The sequence below is a fragment of the Polypterus senegalus genome, chromosome 12, assembly GCF_016835505.1.
Source record: "Polypterus senegalus isolate Bchr_013 chromosome 12, ASM1683550v1, whole genome shotgun sequence".
Taxonomy (NCBI): domain Eukaryota; kingdom Metazoa; phylum Chordata; class Cladistia; order Polypteriformes; family Polypteridae; genus Polypterus; species Polypterus senegalus.
The window spans coordinates 71,015,177-71,031,708 of NC_053165.1; the positions used below are offsets into that span (position 1 = coordinate 71,015,177).

At 45.8% G+C, this 16,532-nt stretch overlaps 1 protein-coding gene across 1 annotated transcript in view; it reads left to right on the plus strand.

The window, feature by feature from the left end:
• Positions 1-41: 41 nt before the first annotated feature.
• sh2b3 (SH2B adaptor protein 3) overlaps positions 42-16,532 on the plus strand; it is a 95,544-nt gene continuing 79,053 nt past the window's right edge. Inside the window, exon 1 of the mRNA XM_039772182.1 lies at positions 42-513. The gene's annotated coding sequence lies outside the window, so the exon portion shown is untranslated. The remainder of the gene's footprint in view (positions 514-16,532) is intronic.

Here is a 16,532-nt window from a genome sequence, read left to right on the forward strand (position 1 = left end):
GTGACAGCAAAAACTAAAAACATAAACAGAGTCACCTAAATATCTTTTAGATCTGCTATGTTTGATGGTAGAATTAAAAAAAAACAAATAACTCAGATGCACGAAAGGTCCTCCACTCTGGCGCTTTGGGAGCGAGCACGCGCACTTCAAACTCTCTCACTCTATGCCACACAGTGTTCTACACGGGCGGGCGCGCGCGCTGCGAGCAAAAGAGAGAGAGAGAGAGAGAGTGGGCGGCCACGCGCGCTGGGTGTCTTGCCGAGGATCTGTTGTCATTTAAGCGCGGGGTGAAACATGTGTCCGGATGTCAGGATAGCGACTAAATGGGTACAGTTCCGGTAGCATGAAGCGCCTTGGGAGTACACACGCCGAACAGTCCTTGTGAATTTTCTCAGTGTCTGCCTAGAAGTTGTTTCCAACTTTGTGAAAGTTTGTTCGGCGGCTTCCTTTCTTTTTACCACTCGACGGCCGAAACATGGGACACCGTCCGACGACGAGGGGCCATTCTTGCAGGTAGGTGTCCGTTTTTTCTTTCTCCCTTTTAACCTTGCTTACTTCTCTTGTCTTCGTATTTACAAAGAGGTGGGCGCGATGTCACCCACCCTTTCTAAAGTAGTAAAGAAACGCCGTCCACTCAGCCTCCTTCCCCTCCCAACTCTTTAAATCGGCTGCAGCGCCAAACCGATGGACTGTGGCGTTCAAGTTAGCGATGCTTATAGAGCGAGAAATTAAGACGGGCGACGGGGGAAGATGAGACCCAGAGCGGATGCGACTCAAGTTTTAATTGGTTGTGGGAAAAAAAGTACGTTGTGTCACTCTGCTCGGGCATGACAAGTGGTTGCGGAGTTTCCAAATGCCCGCGGCGCGCACCGCTAGCTGTGCCGTCACACGTGCGTGCGGCTTCGGCTTGGGCTGGAGCTCACACCCCGCTCGAGTGCTGCGCGAACACAATTGTAAATTCCGAGACAACTTATTATTATTATTATTATTAATACGTATATATGTTATATAATTTATATAATATATATATATAATTTTTTTGCCTTCCGGGCAGATCTCTGATTTCGTGGATTTTTTTTGTTAGAAAGCAAGTGAAAGTTGGCTCGGGCTGTAGATTTTCAAGCTGCGCATGGACGGTGAACTCTTGCCGTCGGGTTGATTTTGTGATTATTTTGCAGCTAGTGACACTATGGAATTCCGTGTCCTTGCTACAAACCTGATTGATTCGCCCCCTAATTTAATTTCTTCTTCCTTTCGGGAATATTCGACGCTGCCCTTTACTACTCCTGTGTCGCACGCTGTTTTTGTTGTCACGCTGGAGGATCTTGACAGCTGCGCGCCGCACGTGCTCCAGTGAGGGGTACTGCGCCAATCACCCCGTTATTCACTAGTGACGAGGGTTCCCTCTCACCCCACCCCCGTCCTTGTTGACGTGCGGCGTCCCGGCCAGGGTTGTATCCCTTCCAGGTTGCTTCCCCGTGGTGTTACCACGCATTTGATTTGAACTGACGTCCCCCTATCGTTGCCAGCCAGGAGGTGACGTGAAGCACCGTATAGCGCCCACCGAATCGACTCTCCGTGGCGTCACAACTTTTTTCATTATATAAGAAAAGGGGGTCGATGACTCGTGTGCGATTTACTGCAATTCGAGACTCGTCAGGGTGCTACGCTTCAGTTCACATGCCGGATCGTATTGTCTGGACGTGGGCTTCGGCTTCCTGTGTTCTTTTTGATTTTTCTTTTCCATTTTTGCCTTAAATGGTAAGAGGGCCTTCGTGCAGTTTACATCTCCTCTGGCTGAACACGTTTCAAAGCACCCCCTTTTTTTGTGTTTCGTGACACATCTGTCCTCGGGTGGCTGGTTCTTCTTCAACGTTACACTGAGAGAAACCCCCCCCGCCGACACTGGACTTTGGTCTTCCATTGGCAGAGTTCCTCCTTGGCCTTTAAAAAAAATTAAAAATCTCATTCTCCGCTCGAAACTGTGCTGAGCACAGGGTGACAGTTTGTCCCTTCCGGCCAATTAGTGAGATGTGAGAAGAACAACAGCATTCATTTGTATAGCGCCTTTCGTATACAATTGTGTAGCCTAAGTGCAAAATTTAAATAATGGAATTAAACCGCCATCCATCCATCTTGTAAATCCACTTTATCCTGGGTAAAGAGGTGGACGGTGTCACAGGGAAACTTGAATAGACTGTTGTCACAAGGCAGGAACAATAGCTGGACAGGACACCAGCGCATGGCAATGTCAACCCACGCTGATGTTAGGGCAGCCCACCCACCGTGCCAGTCATACTGTAGGAGGAAAATACCAGGACCATGGAGAGAACGTGCAAACTCGGTGCAGGGAGAGCCTGAGCCCCAAACCGCTTAGTCAGCCCACTTAATTCTGAGCCCGTCCACACATAATAATATTATTGTTATTATTACGACTTCTTATTTGGCTGACATCTTTATCCAAGGTGGATTACAAACTTTTCTACGCACAGTAATTGGTTATCCAGTCGGACCAGCGGCAGGTGAAGTGACTTGCTTGTGGCCACACAGTATCAGTCCAAAGCCTTAACCACTTTGCCACACTTCCATGCCCGTATAGCGCAGACTCCATGCAGGGGGCTGCCGGCAGTGCTGCCCACCCTACCGGCTGTAAATCTGAACAGATACGAAAATATGCCAAGTCTGTCTCCCCCTCGTTTTAAATCGTGCCAGTTTCCTGTCCAAATGTGTACAAACTTTTAAAGCCTCGTTGGCAGACACCGAATGTACTGGCAGACTGGTTTGTGTTTGGCGCAACAACCTGCAGCCTTGGGGGGTCGGGGGGTCGAAGCTCTGAATGTCATGCTTACAGTATGAGTGACCGTCACTAAAATAATGGCATCCACTTTCTGCTTGGCATAAGTTTTCGGTTAAAAAAAAAAAAAAAAGTGTTGGCATCGGCTGCCACCTGGGTCTGCCCCAGTGTGTATTAATAACTATTGAATTGTAAATTATTAAAAATGATATTTTCAGTGCCTAGTTTAGGCTTTAATGAGCTGATAGACGGGTAATCTGGGAAAGGTGGTGCGTGTCATTAATAGGGGGCTGTTTTTAAACTTTTTTTTTTTCTTCCTCTTCTTCACTGAGAAATGCATGAATGGCACGGGTGTGCGCTGGTGTGCCGCGCTCGTGTTGCTGTGGTTTCAGATATCTGCTGCCCACCATGCCAAACGTCTGTTTATAAGCCCCGAGTACACGCTGTTCATTTCTTTTCTGGTTGAAACACTGTGGTAGTATTATTGTCACAAGTGCAGTGACATTCTTAATTGCTTGTGCTACTCGATGTGTAACACGTCGTCACTGTGTGCTGAGTGAGCAGGAGAGCCTGACCTCCAAACGGCTTTACCTAAAAAAATCTCAGACCAGATTGATTATCCACCCATCCATCCGTCTTCCCCATGTGGATTTTATTCTTAAAACGTTTGTGCCATCTGTGGAAATGACAAATGCAGTGCCTAGGCCTCTGTCATGTGCCATTTGGTATGGACTTTGTAACAAAATGTCTTAATGTTTGTGATGCGCCATCTGTTGGAGTGACAAATGCAATGCCTATGTCTCTGTTATGTGCCATTTGGTACGGGATACAAAAAAGCTGTGTTAATGTTTATGATGTGCCATCTGTTGGAATGAGAAATATGATGCATTTTATTCCTCAAAGGTTTGTGATGTGCCATATGTTGGAATGTCAAATGCCTTGCATACACGGTGTCTGTTATGCGCCATTTGGCATGGGATTTGTGAAAGCTGTGTACATGTTTTTGATTCCGGTAGGAATGACAGAGATGCAGGGACCGGATGGACACGCAGACAGACACACAGCTTACCTTTTTATTTTTTGTTTTTTATCCAGCGCGGGGTCTAAGCTGGCCCTGAGTGCTCTGTAAGCTGCTCTGTGTGGTGGCATTAAACAAGTGCTCTGTCCTTACTGTGGCTCGGCGTGTTAGGTGACGTCTCCATGAACGTCTGCGTGGCCTGTGGGTTTCCCTCGCGTCCTTTGCTCTGTCTAACACACCCTGTGTATTTAAAGCTGATTTCTGTGGATTTCCAGCGTTGTCCTTTTTATGTGCCATGTCGTCGTAATCTGCACTGTACGGTTTTGTGACAATAAAGCGAGTCGCGTTATCCCGTCCCACGGATTGCTCTTGAGTAACGGCGTCCTTTTGCCATCGGCGGCCTCCTCCTTGTCTTGTTGAGCTCGTATTTCAGCATGTGGCAGGATGTCATTGCACTACATGAAATTTGTGGGCACTGAGCGACATTTCCACACGCGTAGGTGTGATGTCCTCACCTTCTGCACATTCTGATTACTTTCAAGTTTCTTCCTCAGGCGCTCCGTTTGCCTCCGTTTTGTGTTGAGCCTGCATAGTCCCTTTTGTTTTTTGGTAAGTGATGATTTTTTATCAAGTCAATGTAACGAGCGTAACCCATCGAGACCCCTGAATTCGATTACGATGCTCTGTTTTCATGTAGCGAGCAGTGCGTGTTTTCATTTCAGGTGTAGTTTACATTAGGCAGTCTTCCATTTCTACCTCTGATTTGTTTTTATTGTTTCAGTTTTAGTTTTCGGAAAGCACTTTCAACTACACTTGGATACAAAAACTAGCCGAGGTACTCGTCTAAGACAAGTTGAAATTTAACTAAACAATGTAGACCTCAGCATTAATGTTTGCAGTGCAGCATCCGTTGGAATATATCTTGTAATGCATGTAGTAATAAAATGCATTGGATTTGTCATTCAAAGAGAAGGCACATCACAACAATTTGCTGCAATGAGATGATGTACTACAAATATTGTGAGGCACCACCTGTTGGAATGGTAAATGCAAAGCATTTTATTACTAGAATGTTTGTAATGTGCCGTTTGTTGGAATGACAACTGCAATGACATGCAATGTTTGTGATATTTAGTATTAGTGTTGTAAAATCAGTGCTGATGTTTGTGATGCACCATCTGTTGGAATGACAAATGCATTGCAGAAGTATCTGTCATGTGCCATTTGGTATGGGATATGCAGTGTTTATGTTTGTGATGCACCATCTGTTGGAATGACAAATGACAATGCGTATGTGTCTGTCATATGCCATTTGGTGTAGGATTTGTGAAAGGAGTGTGAATGTTTGATGTGCCGTCTGTTGGATTGACAAATGCACTGCGTTTTATTCCTAAAATATTTAATGAGCCATCTGTTGGAATGTCAAAAGCAATACATGCAGTATGTGCTGTTTGGTATGGGATTTGGCAAAGCTGTGTAAATGTTTTTGATGCACCATCTGTTAGAATGACAGAAACAGAGGAGCCAGATGGACATGCAGACAGACACACAGACGCTTTATCTTTTTATTATGGTGGTGGTATTGCTGTTTTGAGGCCCACTTGGCAATGTTTTAGTGAAACTTCCATGCGTCTTCCATTAGTGGGGTTTGTCTTTGGGTCATTGTGATGCAAGATGGCGGGCAGCCCTGGAGTGGATGCCAGTCATTTAAAGGGTGTAACTTTCACACTCCTCTCCATGCCTAACGGGGCCATTTGACACTCCTCTGTTATCCTTATGCATGTTTTCTTTTTGGGCAGGGCCAAACTAACAGTTACTTCCTTTGCCGAAAATACCAAGGTGCTCGTTTTTATCAACTGGCATTTTTGATAGATTTTCGGCCCCCGTGTCCCGCGCAGCACTAATGTGCAGTGAAGTGCTTATGGGGTAGTGAATATTTTGAAGCGATTGTGTGGTGTTTGCAGATGAGTGGTCTTGGGCTGTAGCTTCTGCTCGAAGGCACACCTCCTTGATTAATGCCCCCTGCCGACGGGGTGTTGTGCTCCAGTGGGTCTTCTACTTGTCTATACCAAGGATATCTCCGTTGGCTCCCCCACTTCTGGACCTCGGGTCAGTGGTCCGCATTGCACTCCCTTTGCTGCCGTTTTTCCTTACATTGTAGCAATGGTGGCGTTTTCACCGCCATGTCTGCTGCTGTAACATACTGAGATTTAATAAGGGACTCTAAAGAAAGGAGATGCGCGGAAATAAATGTGGCCCCCACATTATCCACTGAGCAAAGCAATTGTTGGAATTGTGAAGGATACTCTGCAGCTTCTGAGCTGTTGAGCAGGCCATCCCAGCGTCACCTTAAAAAAAGGGGGGGCCTTCTCTGGAACCGGAATAATGTCTCATTAAAAGCTGGAGCCCTTGCTGCTGCTTTATTTATTTAGTTAAATTAGCAGAGTAGTATTGTTGTGATACCACACTCCTTAAGTAAGTGTATGTATTCATTTTTCTATTTCAGTTTGTTCTTATGAAGCAGCCTAGAGCACTCTACTGTGAGAACAAACAGCAAATTTAAAACAGGTCGGGTTTTCTTCCTCGGACAGCCGACAGCTAACAAATGGAGCATCACAAACATTAACAGTACTTTTATGAATCCCACACCAAACAGCATATAAATTAGACCTATACATTGCATCTGTCATTCCAACAGATGGTGCATCACACATATTTGCAGTAATTTAAAGCCTTGCACTTGTCATTCCAACACATGGCACATGACACTACTTTAACACTTTACGAATCCCACATCAAATGGCATAGAACAGAGACATCGTGTTTGTCTTTCCAGTAGGATGGGCATCACAACCATTTGTATGTGTAAAGTGCATTGCATTTGTCATTCCAGCAGATGGTGTATTGCAAACTATAACACTACCTTTACAAATCCCATATCAAATGGCATAGAAAAGATGGCATATGCATGGCGTTTGTCATTCCAGCGGAAGGCACATCACAAACATTTGTAGTAGTAAAATGCATTGCATTTTTCATTCCAACAGTTGGTCCATTATTGACATTGGTAGTAATTCAGTGCATTGCATTTGTCATTCCAGCAGATGGTGCATCACAAACTATAACGCTACCTTTACCAATCCCGTATCAAATGGCATAGAAAAGATATATATGCATTACATTTTTTCATTTTAGCAGAAGGCGCATCACAAAAGTTTGTAGTAGTAAAGCGCATTTCTTGTGGCATTCCAATAGATGGTGCATCACAAACATTTGTAGTCATTCAATGCATTGCATTTTTCATTCCAACAGATGGCGCATCACAAACTTTAGCGCTACCTTTACGAATCCCATACCAAATGGCATTTAGCAGAGACTTCTGCATTGCATTTGTCATTCCACCATAAGGTGCATCACAACCTTTTGTAGTAGTAAAATGCATTGCTTTTGTCATTCCAACAGATGGTGCATCACGGCCCAACAGAGTGTCCTTTTCAGTTACTGGCCCAAAGGATTTTTCTTTTTAGCAAAAGTGAATAAGCAGCAGCTAACCGATTCAGAGGTCCCAGGTTCATGGCCAGCTTCTCTGCGTGAGAGAGCAGCGAGGTCCTGAATAATCTCTCGCTGGAGGCGTAAACAAACACCGAGCAGAATGGTAAAAATACATAGAGACATCATGCAAGACATGCAAAAATATGCATGTGGCCTCCTGAAAAGGATCATTGTGTGGTCAAGTCACGACAAGCTCAGTTGTAAAGTGAAGATGTCTGAAAGCAGCCCCATCATACTTGACATCCATCCATCCATCCATTCATTTATTTGCCTTGCAAAGCCCCTTATCTGGTGCAGAGTCCTGGGGAAGCTGGAGCGTATCCCAGAGAGCACTGGGCACAAGACAGGAACAGTCCTTTGGAGTGGGCGCCAGTGCATTGCATGGTCTTACCACACCTACGTTATGGACGCCAATCCACCTAATCTGCAAGTCCGACTGTCGGAGGAAACTTCCACGGACATTGGGACATACAAGCACCATGCCTTACCCTTTACTAAGCCCGCTTAATCCTTAGCAGGGTCGTAGGGGTCAGGACCTTAACCCCAGCAAGCATAGGGTACAGAGCAGGAACAGTTTCTAGACTGGGCGCCAACTCTTCACCTGGTCAACACACCCCTCCCCTTATTAGGGGTCAATTTGGGAGTCACCCATCCACCTAACCTGCATGTCTTTGGACAGTGGGAGGTAACTGGGACACCTGGAGGAAGCCCACGCACACACAGGGAGAACATGCAAACTCCACGTATGGCGGACTTGGGATGCAAGCCCTGGTCTCTTTTGTGCGTGGCAGCAGCGCTAACACTCAGTTTCTTTATGGGGTTGTGTAGCTCCCTGCTGAAACTTTTAAATGACTTAAAATCATGATTTCACAATGCAGATCTAAATAAATATGTGAATCGTTCTTGCACCTTCACGTGGGGGGGTCCTTTGGGGACCAAAATTGGTTCTTCTGTGGCGTCGCTCCGATGGACGACTCTGGCACCTTTTGATTTTTAAGAGTGCTCCATGATGCCCAGCACAACAACGTGATATTCTCAAACCTGATTGAACTAACTCGGGTAGGAAGATGTGTTCAGGTTGGTTGAGTTGCTGATGTCAAAGTATGGTGTGCGAGAAAACAGTCTCCTGTTTTACAGACGTGGACGCTGGAGTTGAGAGTTAGGAGGGAGAGAGAACAGGACTGGATGGTCTTCTTCGAGAGTCAATGGTCTGCTTTATAGAAGGCTGTTACTGATTTCAGTATGCATTATTTAATTAGTTGTGTGTGTCGTTTGTCTTTTTTTTTTTTTTTTTTTGTCTGTGAACTTGTTGTGTCGCTGTGAGCCGGCACGTGTTAAAGGGTGTGATACAAACATCGACTTCTTTACTCACAGTTGTGGCAATCTGGAACAAACTACCGAGTCATGGCAGAGATTCATGGCTGAAGCAGAGATTCTCCATCTCTTGCTATTGGAGCTGGTACTCTGTGAGACATTCACAGGTAATATTTCAAGGTATGGAATAATTCACACACATTAACCAGAAATAAGTACAACAGCACAATATTCTCAAACCAGTTCAAGGACCAATAATGCTGACCAATGAGATGCTGATGTCAACGTAGACCCAATGGCATTCGAGAAAATGGTTGTCTTCTGTTGAAGTCGGCAGTTTTAGGAGGGAGAGAGGACAGGACTCGACGGTCTTAGAGAGTCAATGGTCTGGTTTTTGGAAAGTCATATCTGTATTCGGTGTGCATTATTTCATTAGTTATGTGCGTAGTTTGTCATGTTTTTTTTTTTTTTTCTTTTCTGTGAACTTGTTGCATCATTTTGAGCTGGCACTGGACAAACATCATCTTCTTTACTCCCGAGTTGTGGATATTTGAGGCAAACTCCCAAGACATGTAATTGAAGCAGACATCTTGACAACCTTCAAGAAGTGTCTGGGTGAGACATGAAGGTCTGCTTAGCTATTAGCGAAACAAATGAGCGACAACCAGAGTGATTGGTCACCTCTTGTTGGCCGAATTTCTTAGGTTCTTAATTTGGGGGTATGCATTTGTAGGCCAGATAAACACAGGGGAAGGGAGTTAGGAAGATAGTAACTCATCTGTTAGCCCAAACGTCATGTTTTAATGTCAAAGTATGGAGTGTAAGAAAACAATCTTCTGTTTTACAGACATGCATGTTTTAGGAGGAGAGAGGATGGGACTGGATGGTCTTCTTAGAGAGTCCACGGTCTGGTTTATGGAAAGCCATTTCTGTATTCGGTGTACATTATTTCATTAGTTATGTGCGCAGTTTTTGTCTTTTTTTTATTTTTTTATTTTGTTGCATCATTCTGAGCTGGCATGTGACAAACCTCATCTTCTTTACTCCGAGTTGTCTGTATCTGGGGAAAACTCCTGAAACGCATAATTGAAGCAGACACTTTGAGAACCTTCAAGAAGTGTCTGGATGAGACGTGGGGGGGTGCTTACTGTATATACTCACATTTATGTTATCCACTGGATCAGTCGGGGTTTGATTTTACTTTATAGTTTCCGGTATTTTATAATGTCGGTTGTATAAGTCGAATGCTAAAAACTCACATTATTGTTCCAAGATGTTACAATATGCTAACGCCCTCCTGAGAGAGTAACCATAGAGCACAATGCCTTTTATTTCTATGTATTGTGCCTACATGACCACATGGTAATACCCAAACTATTCTGAAGCGACATTTGCACTAATTTGGGTTTTTTGTATCTCACACCCTCATACACCTTTATCTTAAGAGCATCCCTTATCTATGATGGAGCGTTCAATCAGAAGAAAATATAAAGTTGGTTTTAAATTAAACGTCGTTGAAATGGTGAAAGAAATTGTTAACTGTGCTGCTGCAACAAAATTTGATGCGTCTGAGAAACTGGTGTGAGATTTGGAGGAGGCAAGAAGATGTAAGAAGAAAGAAAAATCATATTTTTGAATGGCCGTATAAGTCGGGGTCTTATTTTTATGATCTTTTTTTTTTTTTTTTGGGTTTCAAGACCCCGACTTATACGTGAGTATATATGGCTATTAGCGAAACAAATGAATGACAACCTGAGTGAGTGGTCGCCTCTTGTTAGCCAAAGGTTCTTAATTTGGGGTTGCGGATTTGTTGGCCAGGTAAACACGGGTGGAGAGTTAGGAAGATAGACGATGTTCGGGCGGACCGAAGAGTTCCTAATGTCAAAGTATGGTGTGCAGGAAAGCGATCTCCTGTTTTACAGACATGCATGTTAGAGTCGGGAGTTTTAGGAGGGAGAGAGAACAGGACTGGGTGGTCTTCTTAGAGAGTCCACTAAGTGGTTTACCGAAACGTGGAGGTGAAGCCAAAGACGTTTCAAATGTTCGGACAACTCAGCTATTGGTGAAACATACGAATGGTCCCCTCTTGTGTGTCATATTTCTTATGTTCTTGATTTGTGGGTCAGATAAATATGGGGAAGTTCACTGAGCACCTGAGAAAGGAGGGACTTCTTTACACAAAGAGTCGTGGAGGTCGGGAACAAGCTACCGAGACACGGATTCAAAGCAGCGACCTGGAGAACCTTTAAGAAGAATCTGGACAAAATATCAGGACAAGTTAGCTATTAGCCAAACAAACGAACGACAACCGTACTGAATGGTCGCCTCTCTTTTGTCCAGTTTCTTAGGTTCTCGATTTGGCGGCACACCTTTGTGGGTCCGATGAAGGCAGGGGAAGTACGTTTCAAACAATGCTGTCTGAGAAAATGGTCTCCTGTTTTACAGATGTGAAATTTGGAATCGGGAGTTTTAGGAGGGGAGAGGGCAGGACTGGATGGTCTTTTTAGGGAGTTGTCGGCCTGGTTTATGGAAAGTCATTTCTGATTTCAGCGTGCATTTTTTTTAAATCTGTTATCTGTGTAGTTTGTCATCATTTTCTGTCTGTGAACTTGTTGCATTGGACACTTGGCAAACGTTAACCTCTTCTTTACTCGGAGTGTTGGGAATCTAGGAGCAAACTACCGAGACATGGAGCTGAAGCAGAAGATGTTTCAAATGTTGGGATAGCTCAGTTATTGGCGAAGCAAATGAATGGTCCCCTCTGTCAAATTTCAATTTGTGGGTCAGATAAATATGGGGAAGTTCACTGAGGACCTGAGAAAGGAGGGATTTCTTTTATATAAAGAGTCATGTGGGTCTGGAAGCAAACCACAGAGACGTGAAACCGAAGCAGGGACCTAGAGAACCTTTAAGAAGGATCTGGACGAGATATTGGGGGCGGCTTAGCTATTCGCGAAAGAAACGAGCGACAACTGTACTGAATAATTCCCTCCAGTGTGTCAAATTTCTTATGTTCTTGATTTGTTGGTCAGATAAATATGGGGAAATTCACTGAGGACCAGAGACAGGAGGGACTTCTTTTATATAAAGAGTCGTGAGGGTCCGGAACAAACTACCGAGACACGGAAACCTGGAGGACCTTTAAGAAGGATCTGGACGAAATGGGAGGAGCATCTTTGTTGCAAGAGATGAGGCAAACTAACTAGACGTGGCGTTAAAAAAATGTTGATGGCCTTATAAGGAGGTTCTGGATGAGATTAGGGGGCGTCCGAATGACAAATGGACTGAAGGGTCTCCTGGTTTGTTTAAACTCTGGTGTAACTGAATTGAATTGAACATCACAGCACAGGCGGACTGACTGGCTGGAGTTTGGAGCAGTATGTTGGCATGGCAGGTGGCACTGGAAGCTCCAAGGCAGGCTGTTCCCGTCTCAGACCGTGCTTCTGTGCCCATGGTGTGGGTGTTCTGTCTAAGGTGTGCGTCTGAATGGATAAAATCTTCATGCTCGGTGACCATTTCGTAATGCCGGATTGACACTGCGTTTTGCACTCTTAATCTGCTGGAAGCCCAGCGCAGGATTATGAAATTGCAGAATTAGATAGTTTAGAATATCTGCGGGAACGTATGAGGCCTCACTTGTGGCTGTCCATCTGCAAATCATACAAGGAATTTCCTGTTTTTATGAAAAAAAAAAAAATTTTGCGCAGGTGTTCTAACTCTACTATAATTTAAAAAAAAATGCTCTGTAATTTCCTTTACCCCCTTATTGTGCCCTATGAAAGTGTGCAGCTGGCATGCGTACTTGTGTGCTCAGGTTGGCGTTCAAAGGCTGCCAGCCCTAGTCTCGGCCAGTGACCCCCAGGGGCGCAGAACTGCCTGAAACAGGAAGTGAATGGAGTGCGTGAGCTGGGCTATTGCTGAGTCATCTGCAGGCTGGCAACGCTGATAGACATGCAGACCCGGGGGGCCAGCGAGGGGACGACTGGCAAAAAAAAAAATGATTCGAGGACGTGCACGTCCACACCCTGGGAGTGCTGTTTGTCTCGCATCATCACAAGCACAAGACAAAAATGGGAAGCGTCCCAATTGTTGTCGTCTCCCGAAGAAGCCAGGCGGGTGTTTGAACCGTCATGGCAGGTCCGGGCCTGGCTTAACGGGCACCGTAGATTATGTGATTTCACAGCAGGCCCGTGCTGCATGAGTTGTTAAATCTCTTTCGTTTGTCATCGTCCCACTTACTTGTTGCGGTCACTGCACGTCCCTTGTGTTTTAGAATGAATCGTGTCGGGTGAAGCCGATCATGATCTTTGAAGCTCCTCCGGGGTCCTGGTAACAGTGAAGTAGGTGGTCAACGTGTGTTTTTTTATTTATTTTTTTTATTTTATTTCCTTCACCACAAAGAGGAAGTTGCGCCCCGAGTCTTTACGTGACGTTTCCAAAGAGTGCTGGAAGTGCAGTTGCAATGATCACAATCTCATCCCCGGCCATCTCGAGTTAGCTGACTCAAGCAGAGACGATGCTCTTGCAGATAACGCCGTACTTTAGGGATTCGGTTTTGCTGGCGTCTTTCATAACCTTTGCACCCCCCCATTTTATTTGTTCACTTTGACCCGCAATCACCTGATCCACAGCCTTGGACATTTCCACTTTTGGATTCCCTTTTTCTCTGCTTGTCATTTCTTTAGCCACCTGGTGATGGTGGTGGTCAGGGTGGCGTCTGCGTGTTCTCCTCGTGTCTTTGTGCTCTTCTACCCGGGATTGCAGTTTTTATTGGAAATGTTTGACCTGGTGGTCCGTTGCTATTTATTTCTTCTTCTTTCTTGGAATCTTCCATTTTTATGTGTTCAGTTCTCCGTCGCCCTCATTGTTCCCACTGCTATCTTCGGGGTCGTTGAATGCAGGCGACGACAGATGGTGGCACCATGGAGATCGGGGTGGGACAAGCGGGCACACGAGGAAGTGGTCTGCACTTTTGGGTGACTGCTCTCCGGGTCTTCTTGGGGCTTTGGGAGCACAGGTTGAGGCACAGGCTCAGGGTGCCACGTGAATGATTCACCCCACATGCAAGGTGGTATCGTGCCCACACATTTTAATGGGTAGTGACACTTTGTGCCTATGACTGCCATCCTGTTTCCTCATATCCCAATTTTGCTACCTTCGTGTCTTTGAGACCCTGAATTGCTGCTGATAGCCCCCCTTCAATAACTCGCCCAATTTTTTTTGTGCCCCTTTAAAGAAATGCTGTGTGCCACCCAAACTCGGACAACACGTGACCCAAAGTGGGTCGAGACCCCCTAGTTTTAGGGCCTATGCTGTTTAACATCACTGCTGTGCAACTTTGATGGATAAGGCAGGTGTGCGGCTGAGAGCCGATTGACTTATGGTGGTCTAGTCAGTGGTTGCGAACCCTGGTCTCGTTCAAGCATTTTCATTGGTGGTAGCAGAATCCCCCCGGACCATCTGACAAAGTCTTTTTTTTTTTTGCCCCTTGGCCTTTGCGTATCGATTTTGCAAATCTTTCCCTTTCTTCTTGCGCAAATGTGTACGTCTGGCCTTTGCGTTGTATTTTTACCATTGGATTGTGTTAGTGTGGATGCTCCTCCAATGAGTGTGTTGTATCTTGTCTAGAGCGAGCGTAGTCGGCGCGCACAGCGGTCTTCAAAGTTGTGGAGGCAGACGGCCTGCTGACGGGACTAAAGGTGAAATTTAGGTCGCGTGCCCTCTAGTGGACCCTTGCGGGATACATGGACATCTTCAGTACTGAGTTGCAGGGGAGACTGGTAGTGGAAAGTACCGGAAACCCAAATTTTTAAAACGGTATGCGACCGCCATTTTGGGATTTTTCGGTAGTGGAAGTAAACTTCAGCTTTCCTCTTGATCCTCCAGGCTTCTTTCGACACTCGCTATTGCAGTCGTGGCAGAGCGTCCATTTCTTAAGGTTCACGATCAAGAGGGAAGGGGAGTGCAGTGTGGCGCGATGGCACAGCGCACCAGGGAGAGCGAGAGAGAGGTTAGGAGCGGGCACTGATAAAGTGCATTACTGCACCCACCACATGACAAACCAACTCTTAATCCTAGATTCGGACCCGAGTGCAGCCATACAACGGGTGACACTTCAGCACCACACTAGTTCAGATGGAGTGGGACTGTGTGAGGTTTTTTTATGGTGGCTGGAGTGCCAACCCTGCCACCAACCCCCAGGTTTTTTCACTGCAGGTTGGAGGGCTGGATGCAGATTAATGTCATACCCAGGACGGAGCAATTACAGGTTAAGGGTCCAACAAAGTAGAGTCACTTTTGGCATTTACGGGATTCGAACCGGCAACCTTCCGATTGCCAGTGCAGATCCCTAGCCTCAGAGCCTGGCTGTCCCCGTGTATGTGACAGGTGCCCTGTCCAGGGCTGGTTCTTGGTATTGCCAGGGTAGACTTGGAATCCCCTCCATCTTGAATAGGAACAAACGGGCTCAAACAAGGCAAGAGCTGACCAAGCCAGTCACTTGGAGGGGACCCCCTTGATTTGTACTGTTAATAATTTGTACACGTCAGACGGTTTTTAATAATTTCGGTCTATGGTGGGCACTTGTGGGCAGCGTGAACACTTGCTGCCTCAAATGACAACCGCACTCTGGCGCCCCTTTTGTGATCAGCTCCTTCCTTTGAGCTTGGCACCCTCACCTTCCCATGAGTCTCTCTCTCTCTCTCAAACAGCAAACGAGGGAATCGATAAATGAAGGAGTAGTAATGATGAAGAAGCCGAGTCGGCGGCTGGCGCCAAACAGATGCCACATTCCAGCTGTTTTGAAATCACGGCTGAGATCCGAAACTAGATGTGATAGCACTTTCGCGGTGCTCTTTGTAGATACTGTAGACCCTTCTTAGGTGGCACTTTCAGTGGCACTTGTTATCTGTTCTTGAGTTGTGGGCTCTGTGTGTGTGTGTGTGTGTGTGTGTGTGCGCGTGCGTACGTGAAGGAGAGAGGAAAAAAAAAAAAGTCTCGATGGTTATCTAAGCTTTCTCTGTACATTTACTCTGAAACGTTTGACTCAACTTTTTACAAACCACGATTGAAATCTCGAGTTCTCTTGTAAACCGCTGAGTTTTGTTTTTACCCTGCAGATATCTGAAGGACACGTTTAGGCGTTCTCATTGACAACATTGAACTTGGAGTTTCTTTATTAGAGAGCTGCTCTTCTGAGGTGTCTAGAAGATTGTGAGCCCGGCGAGCTCACCAGTCGGATTCCAGCCTTCCTTCTCCTGAACCGTACTGTTTGTCCCCCCCACTCCCCAGTTCTCTCTCTCGTAATGACCTGCAATGCCCGTCCCTCCCCAAAGTCACCATTCTGGTCTGGCCCACATCACTTGTGTGATTGTTGGATGCACGAGAAAAGCATCTCTAATGTTTTACAGCGATGGCAAAGGTCAAAGTGGGCAGAACTCAAGGGGCAGTTCTAAAAAAAAAAATGGACTTGGGTGGTCGAGGCCAGCTTTCAGACCGCGGTACCAAAATGGTTCTAAAAGAAATGATGGATAACGCCAAAACCCCTCATCTTACTCAAGTCTTTGTGGTGTGCCACGCCATGCCATCCAGCCACATTATGTGCCACTTTCTTTTTGGAGCTGTGAAGTTTCGATCACATCACATCAGTGAGGGTCCCCCGTGAGTTCCCAGTTGCAATGAAGCGCTGAGGGTCCCCCGTGAGGTCCTGATTGTGGCAAAAAATATGGTTTCCTTATCCTGACGTCTACACAATGGACAGGGCAGGGGTGGGCTGGAGAGGGGCAGGGGATTGAACACATGAAACCCCATAAATTGAGGTTTGGGGTCACCTTCTGTCCGTTTGCGGTTGCAACG